Source organism: Periplaneta americana, chromosome 5 (assembly GCF_040183065.1).
Source record: "Periplaneta americana isolate PAMFEO1 chromosome 5, P.americana_PAMFEO1_priV1, whole genome shotgun sequence".
Taxonomy (NCBI): Eukaryota; Metazoa; Arthropoda; class Insecta; order Blattodea; family Blattidae; genus Periplaneta; species Periplaneta americana.
In genome coordinates this window covers 123678521-123695588 of record NC_091121.1, presented here as the reverse complement: position 1 = coordinate 123695588, position 17068 = coordinate 123678521, and the positions used below count along the sequence as shown (strand labels likewise).

The 17068-nt window shown below is 34.3% G+C and overlaps 2 long non-coding RNA genes across 3 annotated transcripts; one reads left to right on the top strand and one right to left on the bottom strand.

Moving 5' to 3' along the window:
• Positions 1 to 611: 611 nt before the first annotated feature.
• On the top strand, positions 612 to 4050 carry LOC138700134 (uncharacterized). Of its 2 annotated transcripts, none has more exons than XR_011332247.1 (6): positions 612 to 979; positions 1811 to 2001; positions 2197 to 2255; positions 2403 to 2472; positions 3194 to 3503; positions 3914 to 4050. It is a non-coding gene; the product is annotated as an uncharacterized lncRNA (long non-coding RNA). The 2 variants fall into 2 exon arrangements; XR_011332246.1 differs by having other exon boundaries at positions 612 to 1144.
• LOC138700135 (uncharacterized) lies at positions 2326 to 6553 on the bottom strand. The gene is made up of 2 exons (XR_011332248.1): positions 6252 to 6553; positions 2326 to 5499 (listed from the first exon to the last, which is right to left on the bottom strand). It is a non-coding gene; the product is annotated as an uncharacterized lncRNA (long non-coding RNA).
• Between the last annotated feature and the right edge of the window lie 10515 nt (positions 6554 to 17068).

The window sequence follows — 17068 nt, the reverse complement described above, 5'->3', positions numbered from 1 at the left end:
ATTTTTATCTTAATAATTTAATCTAGGATGATTATTTCGGGAATTGTTGTGCTATAAATTGTGAGGATATTTTGATACTTTTTTAAAATATAAATTTGGAATGTTTAAAGTTAGTAAAGAGTATTTCAGAGAGACAGAGGTCTCAAGCATATTTATTGACACATGCCAGAATTATTAAATATGAAAAAAAAGAGTTCATGCACTAACATACCGTTTATAAATTAACCAAATCTTATGAAATACAGTATATGTACTGGTATTCTATATAAAGGCATAGGAGTGAATATAAATCTGTTTTAAGGAATTCCTATTTAATATTCCTGCTGTAGGAACATGACAAAATAAATACAACGGAACATGAAAGCTAATTCAACTCTTTATCGAGTATTGTTGATGAGATGTGTTATGAAGGTAGACCGAATCATTCAATATAAATGTATAAATAGGATGAATAATAATAGGGCAATGGTAAAGTTTAGCGGTCCCTGCTTAGGTCGTTCTTGCACGTATGAAAATAACAATGGAATTTACACTCTTTGGACAGGAAGTACTTTGTGAGTTAAAAGGATGACGGAAATAACAGAAGGCTAACTGTTTCATTTAGGGCCTGTACTACGATCGCCTGTTAAAGCTCCAGATTCGTATACTCCAGTTTAGCAATCTGGAAGTTAAATATTTTGTTCTGTACTACCAGCGGATTTTAACTGCAGGATTGTTATCCGGAAGATATAGTAACATTTTTATTACGTTGGCAATGAAGTTACTGAAAATGTAGTGAAATTTATTGCGTTGGTATACCTTTCCCCGCGTATTTCATGTTTATGTTCCGTGTTTATATGGTACTATTTATTTCGAGGTTTTATTGTAAGCATTATTGTTATTATTTATTATAATACTGAAGCTCCAGCCAAGAAAATAACAGAGTGAAGAACAGAAAATTACACATACTGTATGAAGAAACTTTACATGGAAGCAAAAGGTAAGATTTTAAAGGTTATGTTTCTTTTCGAATAGTAATAATTCCTACCATATGATAGTATTTTGGTTTTAATTAGTAGGCCTAAACAGGACGGGTGCGGGTTCCAGCAAAAGTGCGTCTTTCTCCATAATCATTGTTTTATTCATGTGTAACTGCACAAGAAGTGTAGGTGGCAATTATTTTTGTATTGTAATTAATATTAAGTGTGCTTTCAGTTTGTTGTATAGCCCACATTATTAGTGAATAGGGCCTATTTCGGTAATTTTTTAGAAATAGTGTACTTCACTCCTTCAAATCATGGGTCGAAGGCACAATAACTCGTTTAAAAAGAAAAGTTCACTGATACTGATAATAATGAATGATGTCTTTGGCCTGGGATTTCTAACCAACATTAGTACAGCAAGGTACACTGTTCCTAGCAAATTACCAATATTTCAGTACGTTAGGCCCACGTTTTTACTGTTAATAAATGGGCGGATATTTTGTATTAGGCCCATAATACCATTCGATCACAGATAGGGCTTAACATTACTTTTTAAAAGATCAGCATGAGGTGGAGAGACGTTTCCACTAAAATGCAATAGGCCTATCTGTTTGTAATGCACATTCAACACCTCGTAAAATAACACAGAAACAGCAGATATTAAGTTTTTTTTCCAAAGTTTCTGTGTACAGTATAGTCATATGTTTGATATTGTACTGACAATCGTCCATTAAAAGCTTTTGCTTATTTAGGTATAGAAACTTAGATAAGGGAGAAAGAGAAATACAGTATATTTCCTAATGTTGTAGGTTGCATATGGAATTAACCTAGTTTTACTTCCTTTTTAGTAATATACAACGAAGCATGGGAAGAATATAGTAACATCAGCACAAATACAAGGACCTGAAAACAGCTGAGAAGCAAATTTGAATTCTTGGAAAAGAACATAGATAAAATTGCTGCTGCAGAGAGACAATGCAGGCTACAAACAATTGGAGCCCCTCCAACTGAAGCAAAACCAAATCCAAACTCAGCCAAGGTAAGTGATTTAATTCTCCTATCAATTGAGTGATTTCTCAGTGATTTTGATTCATATTCAATGCATAAGTTCTTTTATATGTTAAGTTATACAATTATTAAATAATAAGCAGAGGAAATTGTATAACACAAGTTTGAATTCTTTTTATTTATTTATTCATTCACTCATTTATTTATTTACTTACTTTTGTTACAGCCGAAGTAGTAACTAAACCAAGTTCCACTGATACCAGTGCAACTAATAACACGAATGAGGTTAGTGTGTAAGGAATTAAGAGTCAGAAGAAGGAGATGATCAGCTTTAGAGATTAAAAAAAATATTAGATTCTTGAAAATTGTTATACAAATTTAATTTAACGTCGGTATTACATTATAATATTATTATTTCTTTTTTATTTACAGTACCATTCAGGTTCACAGTGTAATTCTTTAGTTTTTGAAGTGAAACTGGACATCCCAACAATACCTCCAGGTAATCTGATTTATACTACAAAACGTTCTTTCACATTCTAGGTATGATGCTTACTTTTCCAATCTGAAATAGCTGTAACATGTAAACACATTTTCAGCCAACATGTTGAAAATAAAACTAACACACATACTATATGAAATCTGCAAGCAGTAGATAAATTAGATGCAAAAAAAAAAAAATGTTAAAATATAAATTGTACATAAAGATGAATTAGTCACAAGAAATGGATGTCATAAAAAGTAAACATCATTGTATTATAATATTATGTGGGATTTGAGTGGGAATTTGAAATTTATAAATGTAGGCCTAAAAATAGAAAGTACTGAAGAATTTATTTTGAGATTTCTCTGTAATGGGTTTGTAATCAGATTAGGCCACATTTTGTTAAGTTGTATTTCAATTTTACTGTGAGGATTCTCACTTTGAAACTTGTGAATGATTTCTTGTGTACAGAAAAACTGAAAAATATCTTTTCATAAGATAATACAGAAACTGACTACACTCTATTTACAATAGAACTATTTGCTTGGTTTTTTCTCTCTCTTTTATATTGCAGCTTTACTTTCTTATTGTTAAAAATGAGTTTGGATTAATAGCACGTTAGAAAATACAATACTGTTACAGCTGCTGACTTTGAAGTGTCCACACATTTATGATAAAACATCATCTTTCTCCAGAATTAAATATCTTAAGAATTAATTCCACTCTTAAAATATTACAGAGTCAGCTGGTGCAGCAGATGAAGGTCTTCCACTGTACTGGTGTCTACACAGTGTAATGAAAGTAAGTTTTAAGTGAAATTACTGGTTTATTCAGTGCAGGTAGTGTAGGCTAAACCCAGAAAGGTCTGAATATAAGCATATATCCCTCTCTTAAATATTTCAGCTGATAATGGGATAATAGCTGATCGAGTTACACCCCAAGGATGCTTAAAGAAGAAGAAGAAGAAGAAGAAGAAGAAGAAGAAAGAAAAAGCAAGCCTCTGAGGAATGCATTCGCCACATTGAAAAATCTTTCTCCATCTGTGAACTGTAAGTTTAATGTTGACTTAATTATACTTGAGATGTTAGAAATGCATGAACTTCAGTACTATTACAGTGATTTCTTTAAAAATACATTAGTTGAAAGTTGGATACTAACATTATAACAAAGAATGATTTGAAATAAAAGTAAGTCATGTCCTCATGTTTGGAAAGAGATGGGGTTTGAAATATCAAAAGTAACATTTGGAGTTTTTACGTTACTTTTTCCTCCTCTTTAATGGGTGGTCCATCTACAAGGACATCTTCAATTAGTGGCAGAAAGTAAATGCTACAATAATCACCCATTCTTTATGTTTTAACAAAAAATATGTTTAATTTTGTTGACCAGATTTGTTTGACCTGGATGACTGGGAGATTACTTCTTCTCATCCTTCTAATGTAGTGATAATCTCTTGCAGCTGTTCTTGATCCCTATGGTCTCTGCTTTATCTGCTAGTCTTCAGGATTAGGTTCGAGTCAGGTGATAATTATAAGCTAATCTAAGGTTTCTGGTTGGGTTTGGGTCTGGTTCAGATCAGGCCGAGATGGGCCGGGCCTAAGAATTATGGCCCGTGCAGATCTGTAACAAATGGGGCTTATAGCTGAAGTTGGCTCTGCCACAGTTTTCCAAGTTTTGTGTATTTGCATATGTATTTGTGTTGTGTTTAATTACAGTTACTATGTACTCTTATGTATTAGCCTGCATATTATTAATTTGTAAATATGACATGTACCATAGCATATATAATGAGACAGTGGATGTAATAAATGATTATGCTTATTGTGTCTCCTGAAAAATGTGTTTTGTTTACACAAAATAAATAAATAAATTTTTAAATTAAATTGCAGCTATAGTCCAGCTCTCTTGTTTTAAGTACATATTCACAGAGTACCTGAATACAATTGAAGCGTCAGCTGGAACAACATTGTAAGTTACAAAATTTTCATTCGGTGTGTTTCTGTGTAATAATGTTTTAGGTCATGTTACCTTGCTATACTCCTTGGCTTGCAACTGTCCATCAATGCAGTACGTGAAATTTGTCCACTCAAAAGTTTGCTCCCCTCATAAGAACAAAGTTGTATGCATACACATTTTTGCAGCTACTGTAAATTTTACCAAATGTAACTTATAACGTTGTTCCAGCTGACGCTTCAATTAATGTGCCTCTTGAAAAATGTTGTTTTACCATATTTTGCTTATGTAAAATAAATTTGAATTCCAGATACAATGCATTAGCCTGTTAAGAGATCAGTGTGAGGGATCCAAGCAATAAAATATATTTAAAAAGTAACGATATGAATATGTTTTCATACATGAATCACTAGGCCTAACGTGAATGAAACAGCTCCCTTGCAAAACATAAATGCCAATTCCAAAACTTTCAGGAAATGAAGAAAAACTGTCACGTCTAAAATTCAATAAACTGTTACAGTTTGTTAAATAATAATATATAGCAAGCATATCTTAAGTCTGATTAGTGAAATATGTTAGGCCTACTCCTACTGGTGAGCGATATATGCAAAGAAGGAGAAGGGAACTTGCCACCCTACCACATTATCTCCTGACAGTTGTCTCATGAGTGATGCCTTATTGGTATTCCAATCTATCTTCGGAGATTTGACTAAACAACTAGCAGACACAAAATGAAACAGTTCTAGCAAAACTTTAATCAAGACCTATAATATGTACATAAAACCTGTATCAAAATACTATTCTGAAGTATTTGTAACAGCATCAAAAAGAGAGACAGAATCCCTCGAGGGGGGGGGGGGGAACAAGCCTTGCAGTTAATTACTGGAGAAAATAAAACTACTCCCAATGAAGCATTAAAAGTCATCACTTCAATTAAACCAAGCAGCAAGTCCAGCACTAGCTCGATTGACAACAGTTCCTGCTGTAACTTCGTGGACCCCACAAAAATCTCCTACTGTTTTCAATGTTCTCCCAGTGGCATAGAATCTCAATACCAGTAGTAATTGGTCCATTGGAGGTAAGGCATTATTTCTGGAAAAATATACAAACAAAGATTTGGTTACACCTTTACCGGTAAATCTTTACAATAGCGTTACCAAAAGAAGGCAAGGACTCCCTACAGGATAGCCTGGAAAAGAGAGGTTTGGATGTAGTTTTGACATTTTTTTAGACAATTTTAAATGTATGCAAATCATACTAACCTAACCTTACGACAACTTGTCTTTTCCCTTTAATTAGCAAGGAAACACAGTAATGAAATGAATGTGCTGCCCTTCCCTGCCGCCTACCCCTTCTATCTCGACAGAGCGATCCCGCCTACCAGTACCTCTCCACCGGACTCCACTTTCACAGCAACTTTCCACCTTTATTTGGGAAATTGGTGTCGACACTCAATTTTTCTTTCGTTTATGATACATATGACTTGACTAGAAGCCAAATATGTGAATACATTTGTATCTTAAAGTGGTAACGCAATTGTGAAGAAATGATAGTTTACCATATAAAGGATTTTGATATATTATTATACTATTATTAATATTTTTTATATAAAAGTATTTTGAAACTGTTATTATTGTAGGTTGCCCTATATTATTATATCAATCACCTTAATACTTTGCAAGGGCAACAGAACACCTGCATGAAGCAACATTCTAACCTCACTTCTACTGTACGCCTATTACAGGTTACTGTACTTCAAAATAATTATTATAGTGCTATTATATACAAAATATTGATGTAATACCTACCGAAATAGTGTAGCTTATTATTAACTGTGTACTTACGATCTGTGTCTTGTTTCAGTTGATCATTGATTTCATGTAGTAGGTTTCGTTATTCGAAACCGTCTCAAAACTTTCTCGTCATCCCACTCTTCAAAATTATTTGGACGCAGCCTAATTCGTTTTGCTGTTCTGATATAACGAAGCATCTGCTCCAGAACTTATCATCAGAATCAGTATCAAAATTAAATTGATCCTTCAAATCACCAGCTGTACGACGTGCAGCCATCTTGATTTCACACCGAGTTCCAACCAACGAGCACAGAATACAATAGAGTAGACACTAGCATCTTAATACTATTGGACGGAGTGAAGCCGGTTTGATGGACCTGACGCCATCTTGTTGCTACCAAAACATTGCAAAATAGCTATTACGTTATAGAAGATCTTATGATAATAAGAATTCCATATGTCCCTAATTTCTTGTAGGACTCACAATTTCTTGTTTGTTTCGTAATACAGAATCGCTATGCACGTATTTTTTTAGCAAAAATTACGAAACTGTCATCGATAAATCACATATATACAGGTTATTTAAATTGGCAGCTCTTCAAATTGCAGTATGGTATTTAATAGATAATCTGGAAGGTTAAACAAACAATAATGATAAAAAAGGAAAATAACAGTTTGACCTTATTTTGCTACTAGTCCAATAAAAATGCTACCCTATAATAATTACCAGGGAACGGATTTATATGGACTAAAAATATATGAAATATGTAAATATATATGTAGTTATTTTTACCAAAATATGGAATTAAATATGGATTTTTACCAAAATATGGAATTAAATATGGACTTAAAATTATAAAAAAATGACTATGTACGTTAAATATTGGTACATTTTAATCAAACTAAACAAAAAATATAATGGACGTACCTTATCTTCCAATGTAGTTTCAACAAAACACAATTTTTATTGTCTGTTACCATAACAATAGGTTACAAACATTTCTTTCAAGTGCTGAAAAGTGAATCTTCTTCTATTGTCTCTGAGGATAGATTTATACTGACTAAAAGAGCGTTCGACGTCACAAGAAGTAACTGGTACATAATTCAATTTCACAATGTCTGCTGGGGATAAGTCCAAGTTAATCTTCACTGTTGATTCACCATTCATCACAGCAACAACCTTTTGTAGTTCTTCATATCCAGGGTTTTTTGAAAGTACAGTGTCCACCTTAGCTCTTACTGCATCTGCAACTTTACCTCTACCACGATTCAGTTGTTCCACAGTACTATTTATAATTTCAAAACTTTCAGATAGTGAAAGGTGCCTATTTTGGAGACTTTTGAGCGTTTTTATGATGCATGAAAATGTATGCTGAATGTGAGCTAAGTCATTCTTCACACTTATGTCACAGGTAACTGTTTTCGCAGTATCAATTGAGACTGCATCTTCAGAGTCCAATGCAAGGAGAACATTGTTAATAGAGTCTATATGTTCGGCATAATATTCAACTGCTTCTAGCCATGTACCCCATCTAGTTAAAATTGGCTTGGGTGGCAATGGAATTTCAGGGTACATTTCTTTCAACACGTTAACTCTACTGGGAGCTTTGAGAAATACTTTTTTCACTGATGAAATCAACAAATCTACTTTAGGGAAATTGTCTCTGACCACTTCTGCCACACGATGAAATGCATGCGCCACACAAGTAAAATGAGTCAATTTAGGATATACAACAGATAATGCTTGTCCAGCTTTGACCATATAAGGGGCAGCATCGCTAATAAAGAATAACACATTATCGTACATAATACCCTTTGGCCACAGGATACCCATAGCTTCGTTGAACAGTTTAACTATAGTTTTGTTATTGCACTTTTCTAGAACATCACAATGTAAAAGAATTCGTTCAGAATATTGTTCACTTAACAAACCGATAACTACATTACCAACAAGTCTACCTTCTTTGTCGGGAGTCTCATCAATGGAAACCCAAATTGAACTATCTTTAATTTCATCTCTTATCTTCTGTATTGTCTCATCGTAGATGGATGGAGCATACGTCTTCCTAAGTGTTGACTCATCCGGGATTGTATGTTGAGTATATTTTTCAAGGAATTCCCTGAAGACCTTATTCTTTAGTTTGTAGAGAGGAATATCAGCAGAGATGAGAGAACGGCACAGGTCGATGTTAAACTCAGATCTTACATTCGATGTTGTTGGTTGTGTTAAAAACAATTGTCTCTGCTTGGAATTTAGTTGTTTGTTGGCCTGATGTTTACTAGTTGTAATGTGTTGTTGCACCAGGAACTTTTGTGTAGATGATACTGCACACTGACACAAATTACAAAATAATATTTTATTGTCAGTTGATAAACCATCTTCTTTAAATTCTGAAATGTAACTTGTTAGTTTTGATTTTAAATTGACTGAATGACGTACTTTTGGCATATTTACCGTCTTTATAGTATGATTTACAAAACTGAACCTATGTGTACTCTGACTGGCATTTAACTGTTGAGCTGCACAACTGAAGTCTGTTAAAAATTTTAAATTAAATTAATACAGTTTTGTAACTTACTTTCCCATTGTTGATAGGACTGCTAATTTTCAAATAACTCTGATGTTAAAGGGATTACTGAACATGTGTTTAAATCTCTATTGTTGAAATGTATTTTTAAAAGTTAATGGAATTTTGTTTTGTTTTATTGTTAAACCTAATATAATATGGACTGTTTTATATGAAATATGGAAAATATATGGAAATTAACGAAAATATGTACTAAACTCTAAAATATGGAAAAATATGGAAAATAAAAGTAGGATTTTTCAACCCTACACATTGTGAAACATAAAGATAATGCAAAATATAAATTATATTAGCTTTATAAGTAAATATGTATTTACATATAAATCCTTTGCCTGATAATTACTTTTATAGGTTGATGCATTTGCTTCGATTTAATAATGAAACTTGCTTCTTAACGCAAATTATCATTCTCTTCCTTTTGCAGGTATTTCGTATAGATGTCCCGATTTTGTTTAGAGAAAAAATGGAATGCTCTTAACCATATAATATTTGATAGGCTCTTCGTTTATAGTATATAATTAGATTATAACGGCGAACAAAAGTGAAGTTTTATTACCAAGTGGGTCAAGTCAGTTCACGACCGAGTTAATGAAGCTACTAAGTCTGTAAAGCATAAGTCTGATTTCGTGATTATAAAAATTAATTACAATAATATTAATACACTAGTTCTTTTTCTTCATCAAACGAATACGTGCATTCGGTTTAAGAGAAACCTCGGTACACCCGTTTTCTATAGCACTCGACACAAACTTCCAACATAGGTTGTTAGGTTAGCTTCGCTCGTAAATGCTAAGTCTGCAAAGCATGTCTGATTTCGTGATTATAAAAATTAATTACAATAATATTAATACACTCTTTCTTTTTCATCAAACGAATACGTGCATTCGGTTGAAGAGAAATCTCGTTACACCCATTGTCTATAGCACGCGACACAAACTTCCAACTTGCGTTGTTAGGTTAGCTTCGCTCGTAAATGCTAAGTTTAGAAAGCGTGTCTGATTTAGTGATTATAAAAATTAATTACAATAATATCAATACAGTAATCCTTTCTCTTAATCAAACAAATACATGAACAATACGAATCTAACCGACTAACTTAGGCTAAATCATTCATTACCGTATCTAGCCTACCAGAAATACAGTAAGTACATTTCACACATGCATATTTACCCGTGAAAAGTTATTCCAGGAAATTTTTTTGAAAACCTGTTTGTGCAGCCATACGCAGAACATGTAGGCATATTGAAATTAGTTAATTTATTAATTAAAACAACGATGCAACATCACAATCAACTGCCCATGTTCTAACCGGGAGCGCAATGTTTTGGTAGCATCATAATGGCGACTGTCCACAAAAGCGGCTTTACCTCCAAGCTGTTTATATCTACTCTATGCATTCTGTGCTCGTTGGTTCCAACCTCCGGATAACCCCTATCTGCCACTCAGCCTTCCGGATTGCTAATCTGGAAGTTTAGCCTCCAGATTGCACATAACCAAAAGTCGTAGTACGCAATTACAACCCAACTTCCGGATAAATATGCCATCTACCGGATAAGTTTAAACTAGAACTTTATCCGAGAGTCGTAGTTGGAGTTCGCATCGAGTGCTGATCGGAGAAGCATCTTATCGAACAGTGCTCCGCCCTGATTTGTGTTTACGTAGTTGCGTAGTTTTTTCAAGTTATATTTAGTGGAATTATATTATTATCTAACAGTTTAACGACATTGTGTGGTGTTTGTTTAAGTTATAACTTTATTTCTTCATCATTTTGTGTTACGTGCGCGAACATAATCGAGTGATTGTGTAGTAATTACTTTAGCTTGGCTCTCGGAGCCAAGCGTGGTGCCTGTTAAAATGACTCAAAATACTGAAGACTGGTGTCTAATCGAAAATCAACCTGGTGTATTTAACATAGTGACTTCAAATACGACAACAACCACAACATCTGTAACAAGTAGTAGTACCCCTACATCTACAATGACTACATTATGTGATCCTACTCGCGTACCCAATTCAACTAGCAAACAAATTAATCCCGCGGAAAACGCAACTTCAAGTAAAAGTAAAGTAAGAGATCATGTCGTTAAGAAACAGAAACTAAATACGGACAAAGGCAAACCGAATTCTTCAGTTTCCGATACACAAACAACATTATCTCATGAAACATTAATTCATCCGGATATCAAACTACAAAATGTTTTTGATCCTCTTGTCCATGAAATGGACACCGACATATCACCACAAAACCAAAATAATCCTCAAGTAGGAAACCAAAAAGATAACAACAACACAGATTTTCCTAGACCCAAATCAACTCGAATGCCGCCAATTATTGTGAAGAATATCCCAGCCGGAAATTTCTTTGCAAATAATAAAAAACTGCAGTCACTACTTAGCCAGCCACTGAAAATCACATACTCTGCTGAAGGAATGAAATATTTAACTAGTTGCCGCGCTGACTATGACAAGTTATATAATATCTTGCAAACTGAAAACCTTCAGTTTTATTCTCACGAACCTCGGGAAACTAAATTACTACAAGTAGTACTGAAAGGACTTCCAGCTTTTGTAGAATCTGCTACTCTCAAAACAGAACTTGAACTCTTAGATTTCCAAATAGAACACATTCGTCAAATTACTGTTCCTTGCTACGACACTGATGGCATACCGACACGAAGCCCCATTCCCATCTGGATAATTACACTTCCAAATAATGAACACTCCCGAACCATATACCAATTGCAAGATATTAATAATCATATCATAAAAATTGAGTCATATAGACCTCGTCCGCATATTACACAATGTCATAAGTGTCAGGGTTTTGGTCACACTTCACGTCGATGTAATTTGCCTACTCGATGTGTTAAATGCGGAAATAATCACTTATTCGCCGATTGTCCTCTGAAAGGCCCTGTACATAACCCTAAATGTGCAAATTGTGGCGGTGCTCATACTGCCAGCTACAGCCAGTGCCCAATTCAACTAAAGAAGAAAGCGGAACTTCAAGAGAAGATGAGGAACAGGAGAATTCTTTCCGAAGAACGTTCTACACCACCGACATGGAAACACAGTGACTCTCCTCTACTTGCTAATCCTGGCAACACCAAAGCTTCCCAGTCAACATTTAATTCTCAAAGTGCTACATCAATATCATCAGAGGCAATATCAGACTCCTTCAAAGATATTGTTAATATCTTACGCTCACTGAACATTCAACGTACAATTCAGCTTGTCCGCACAACACTTCATAAAATCCAAAATGCAAATGACTCAATATCCAAGGTCATAATATTCATTGAAGGTTTCATTAATCTTTTCAATTTACAACAATCTATAAATGACCCTTAAATGCTTTCCAAACACAGAGGACTAAACATCTTAAATTTCAATGCCAATGGAATAATCCACCAGACTTACGAACTACAAGCCTTGCTCTTTAATTATGATATTGACCTCGCATGTATTAGTGAAACTCATCTAAAACCCACTATAAAATTTCGTGTACGCAACTATACTGTTATCCGTACAGATAGAAACAACCGACCTGGAGGAGGAACTGCTATACTCATTAAAAATTCCATATCATATCGAACAGCCATTCTACCGATTTTTCAGAATCTTGAAGCCACTGGTGTATTCATCCAGCTTGAAGGAACAGAAATACTCATAGCATCTGTTTATTACCCGCCATACGCTCAACTCAATGAAAACGACCTGACCCTGCTTATCACACATCACAAACATTTCATTTTCTGTGGTGATCTCAATGCAAAACATAAATCATGGAATTCTAGACTGAATACTCCGAAAGGTGAAACTTTGTTATTACATTCCAATAAATTTCATTACTCAATTACAGGACCAAAAGCACCTACAAGATTTCCCTGGATAACCACTCATCATCCAGATGTACTTGATATTTGTTTATGTAACACAAAATATTCCCCGGTTCAACAAATCTGCTTAAACGCTCTTGACTCCGACCATATTCCAGTACTTCTGACTTTCAAGGCCCCTTTCCATATGATATCAGATCAACCTTCTACAGAAAAAGTTACAGATTGGAATGGCTTCACAAAACGCTTGCACCAAATCATCCCAGGTACTCTACCGACTTTAAAAACTTCAGAAATAGAAACTGCTATAAAAATATTTTCAGACACTATCATAGACACATTCGATGAAATGTCCTCCACATTGACTTTTGAGAAATCAGATAACAACGCTTATGGCAAAAATGAACTAAAATATCTTCTTAAAGCCAAAAACCAAGCTCGAAAACGGTGGCAACTTTACGCGGATCCTCAAGCAAAAAGAGCTTTTTATCGCTATCAACGTGCTATCCGAAGAAAATATGAGCTTTACAAAATCAATAAGTTTGCCGACACTGTGGAAAACATAAAGCCTACAGGAAAAACCTTTTGGTCGTTTACAAAACGAATGTTAGGAAAATCTATCACAAAAAATTCAACACCTATTAAAGACTCAAGTGGTACATTTAATTATGATCCCATTGATAGGCTTGAAGCTCTTGCAAACTCCTTTCAAAACCGATTCTCCTCCCATCATCACTCTTCACTACAAGACTTTTCAACAACAATATCGCAACATGTACAGTCCATATTACATCCCCTTGAACCGGGAAATGCATCTCACGTACGACCACAAGAAATCAAGATCATAATCCGAAATCTAGCACCGAAGAAGACACCTGGTCCGGATAAAATCACACCAGCCATACTGAAGAAATTACCAAAAAGAGCAATAACACATTTAACGAAGATATTCAACTCATGTCTACATCATAATTATTTTCCAACAGCATGGAAAACAGCACATATTATACCAATTGTTAAACCGGGAAAAGATCCAACATTACCCCAAAGTTATAGACCAATCAGCCTAACCAACTTCCTTGGAAAGATTTTTGAACGTATGATTCTGGCACGACTAAAGCCATATTTAACTGCACCAGATGTCATCCACCATGAATAGTTTGGATTTAAACCCCACCATAGTCCCAGAAAAGCACTTCACAGATTAACAACATCCGTTCAAAGAGGATTTCAACTTGGACAACATACAGTAGCTACATTTATCGACATTCAGCAAGCTTTTGATACTGTCTGGCACACTGGTTTATTATATAAACTTCACAAACTTAACATTCCTATAAATTATATTCAACTTATCGCCAGCTACCTTTCAGATAGAACTTTTCGTGTTCAAAACGGACGCTGTCTCTCAAATACTCACGTCATAACAGCAGGAGTTCCTCAAGGATCAGTTTTAAGCCCAACACTGTACTGTGCATATGTCCGTGATATACCAATTCATCCAAAATGTAAACTTACACTATACGCTGATGATACTGTTATTTATACGAAGCATATAAACATTCATTTTGCTTGTCTACAAATGCAGGAAGCCTTAAATATTATTACCCAATGGTCCACAAAATGGCGCCTTAAGATAAATGGCTCCAAGTCGCAAGCAGTTGTTTTCACAAGAAGATTTCCGCGGCAATCACAACCCTTAACCATTCAAAATGAAAATATACCTTTCACAACTACCGTCAAGTATCTTGGAGTTTTTCTTGATAAGAGACTTACTTTCAAACATCATGTCTTACATATTCGTGAGAAGGCCTTCCAACGTTATATGCTTCTTTACTCATTTTTCAAGAGCTATACATCTTTAAATGTTAAAACCATGTTGTACAAAGTTCTAATTCGATCCTACATGACATTCTGTTGTGAAATATGGGCTCAAGCAAATCCGCGACATCTTCAACGACTGGACGGACTTCAACGAGCCATTTGTCGAACCATTACTGGAGCGGACTATCTCATTCGAAATAGCCAACTGTACGACGATCTTGGCATACTGTACTTCTCAGCTTATATTAAAACTCTTCGTACAAAATTTCTAACATCCCTCCATAAACATCCAAACCCACTAATAAGTACAAATATATCGGTTCCTTTTACATGACATTATCAACATGCTCACTCTGCCATTGGTAGAGTTACGGTGCCTTGAAATATTTTAATTTCTAATTTGTCATATGATCTCCTACACTTCTTTTAAAAGGAAAGGGTCAATTTCGACCTGGTACTTATGAAAAATCAATCAATGAAAAGAAAGAAAAAGTCGTAGTACAGGCCCTTATGGAATTATGGACGTAGTTTACGAAGGCTACACCAGAGTCGCATTCGCGGTATATGTCTGCAGTTTGAACCCAGTGAGGGCAACATTTGCTCGATCCCCGACATGAAATTTTTATTTTTGGGTACAGCAGAGTCTCATTCGCATTGAAAATAATACATATTTGATAATATACACAACATTCGCGGAATATGCAGTTTGAACCCAGTGAGGGCAATATTTGCTCGATCCCCACGTGAAATTATTATTTTTGGGTACAGCAGTGTCGCATTCGCATTGAAACTAATACATATTTGATAATATACACAACATTCGCGGAATATGTCTACAGTTTGAACCCACTGAGGGCAATATTTGCTCGATCCCCGACATGAAATTATTAATTTTGGGTACAGCAGAATCGCATTTGCATTGAAAATAATACATGTTTGATAATATACACAACTAGAACTAAAAACGAGATGTATATTACCAAAAATTTTACCATATAGATTTCATTACTGTTACAGTACCTAATATTGTAATTAAATGAAATGAAGCATGCTTCATTACGAAATTCTTGCACATTCATTTATGCATGAATCAATAATTTTCAGTTGCATCTCACGTATATTTTGATGTTTTAAAACTATAGGTTATGTTTACTCTAACACTACTTTATTTCTACATTCGCAATTATAATTAAACATAACGTTACGTATGACGACTTGTAAAGGCAATTTGTCTACACATCAATTGCATTTATTCGTTTCATACAGTACTTCAATCTGAAGTCTGATTAGTTAAATATGTTACTAGGACTAAACTAGCGCACATATTATTTGCATATACGAATTAGTTTGGTTAATTTAGACTTTTATTATGCTTTGTTTATAAGATCAAATGCATTTCCACAAAAAATAAATTGAACGGTTTTCACTTCCGAAATCACAAGAACTACCTCAGCGCTAGTAGTCAGTGACGTATGCAATGGAAGGGAACAGGAACTGGCCACCCAACCCCCATTATTTCTTGGCTTAGTTGCTTTATGAGTGATGCTTTATTGGTCTTCGGACACTTGACTAAATGACAGCTGTATTGCAATAAGGCAACCTCAAAGCAACCAGATTTACAAGGTTATGTTGTCATGTCGAATGTGAATGTGATAGCAGAATTATTCAAATTACAGACCACTGTATTAATGTATGTATAAATATATTGCTGAATAATTTTTTTACAGCGAAAGAAAGCATTTGTGTTGAGAAATCTTCACATATAGACTACTAGTTATGGACACTGATAAAGCATTTCCGGAAAATATCAGGAATGCTTAATGTACTCAGTTCAAATTAAGAACTAGTTATATAATATAACCATTTCTGTCTAATTTTGATGTTCTTCAATGCCCCGTCATTCCATAACTACGTTATGATACCATATAGGAATTATAGGTTATGTTTACTATATTTACCTCATATATCTATATCCGCAATCATATATCATAATTAAGCATAATGTCACGTATGATACCCCGCACTTTCAATTGTATTTTAATTAACTTATTTATTATGATACTGAGTTGTATTGAATTGTATTTATCGACTATCTACGAGGGGAAATAATATACGGTAGGCCTAACCTATGTAGGCTACATTTCATAGGAGAGACTGTGGTGAATTTTCTACCTACAAGTAAGGATGGTAATGGTGTTCTGAAGTCTATCCTAAATATATTCTTCTTTATTAAGTCTCAAAATAGCTTTCGTTCTCAACTTAAAATGTTAATGCAAACAGGTTATGTTAACATGCTGAATTCTCTTCACATTAAAATTAACACAGTTTTATAATTATACCTGCAACATATTATGCAACAAATAAATGGAACTTATGCACACTTTACACTAAATAAATATTTTAATTGTATTATTGATTTATTTCTTACTATACTGGGTTGTATTGAATTATATTTATCTACTATCTACCAGAGGACGTAAACTAATATCATAGAAGGGACTGTGGTGAATTTTCTACCTACAATTAAAGAAGGTAAATGTGCTAAATTAAAATAAACTCTCACTTTGAGAGAGGAACATAGGTTAAGCGTGTTTGAGAATAAGGTGCTTAGGAAAAT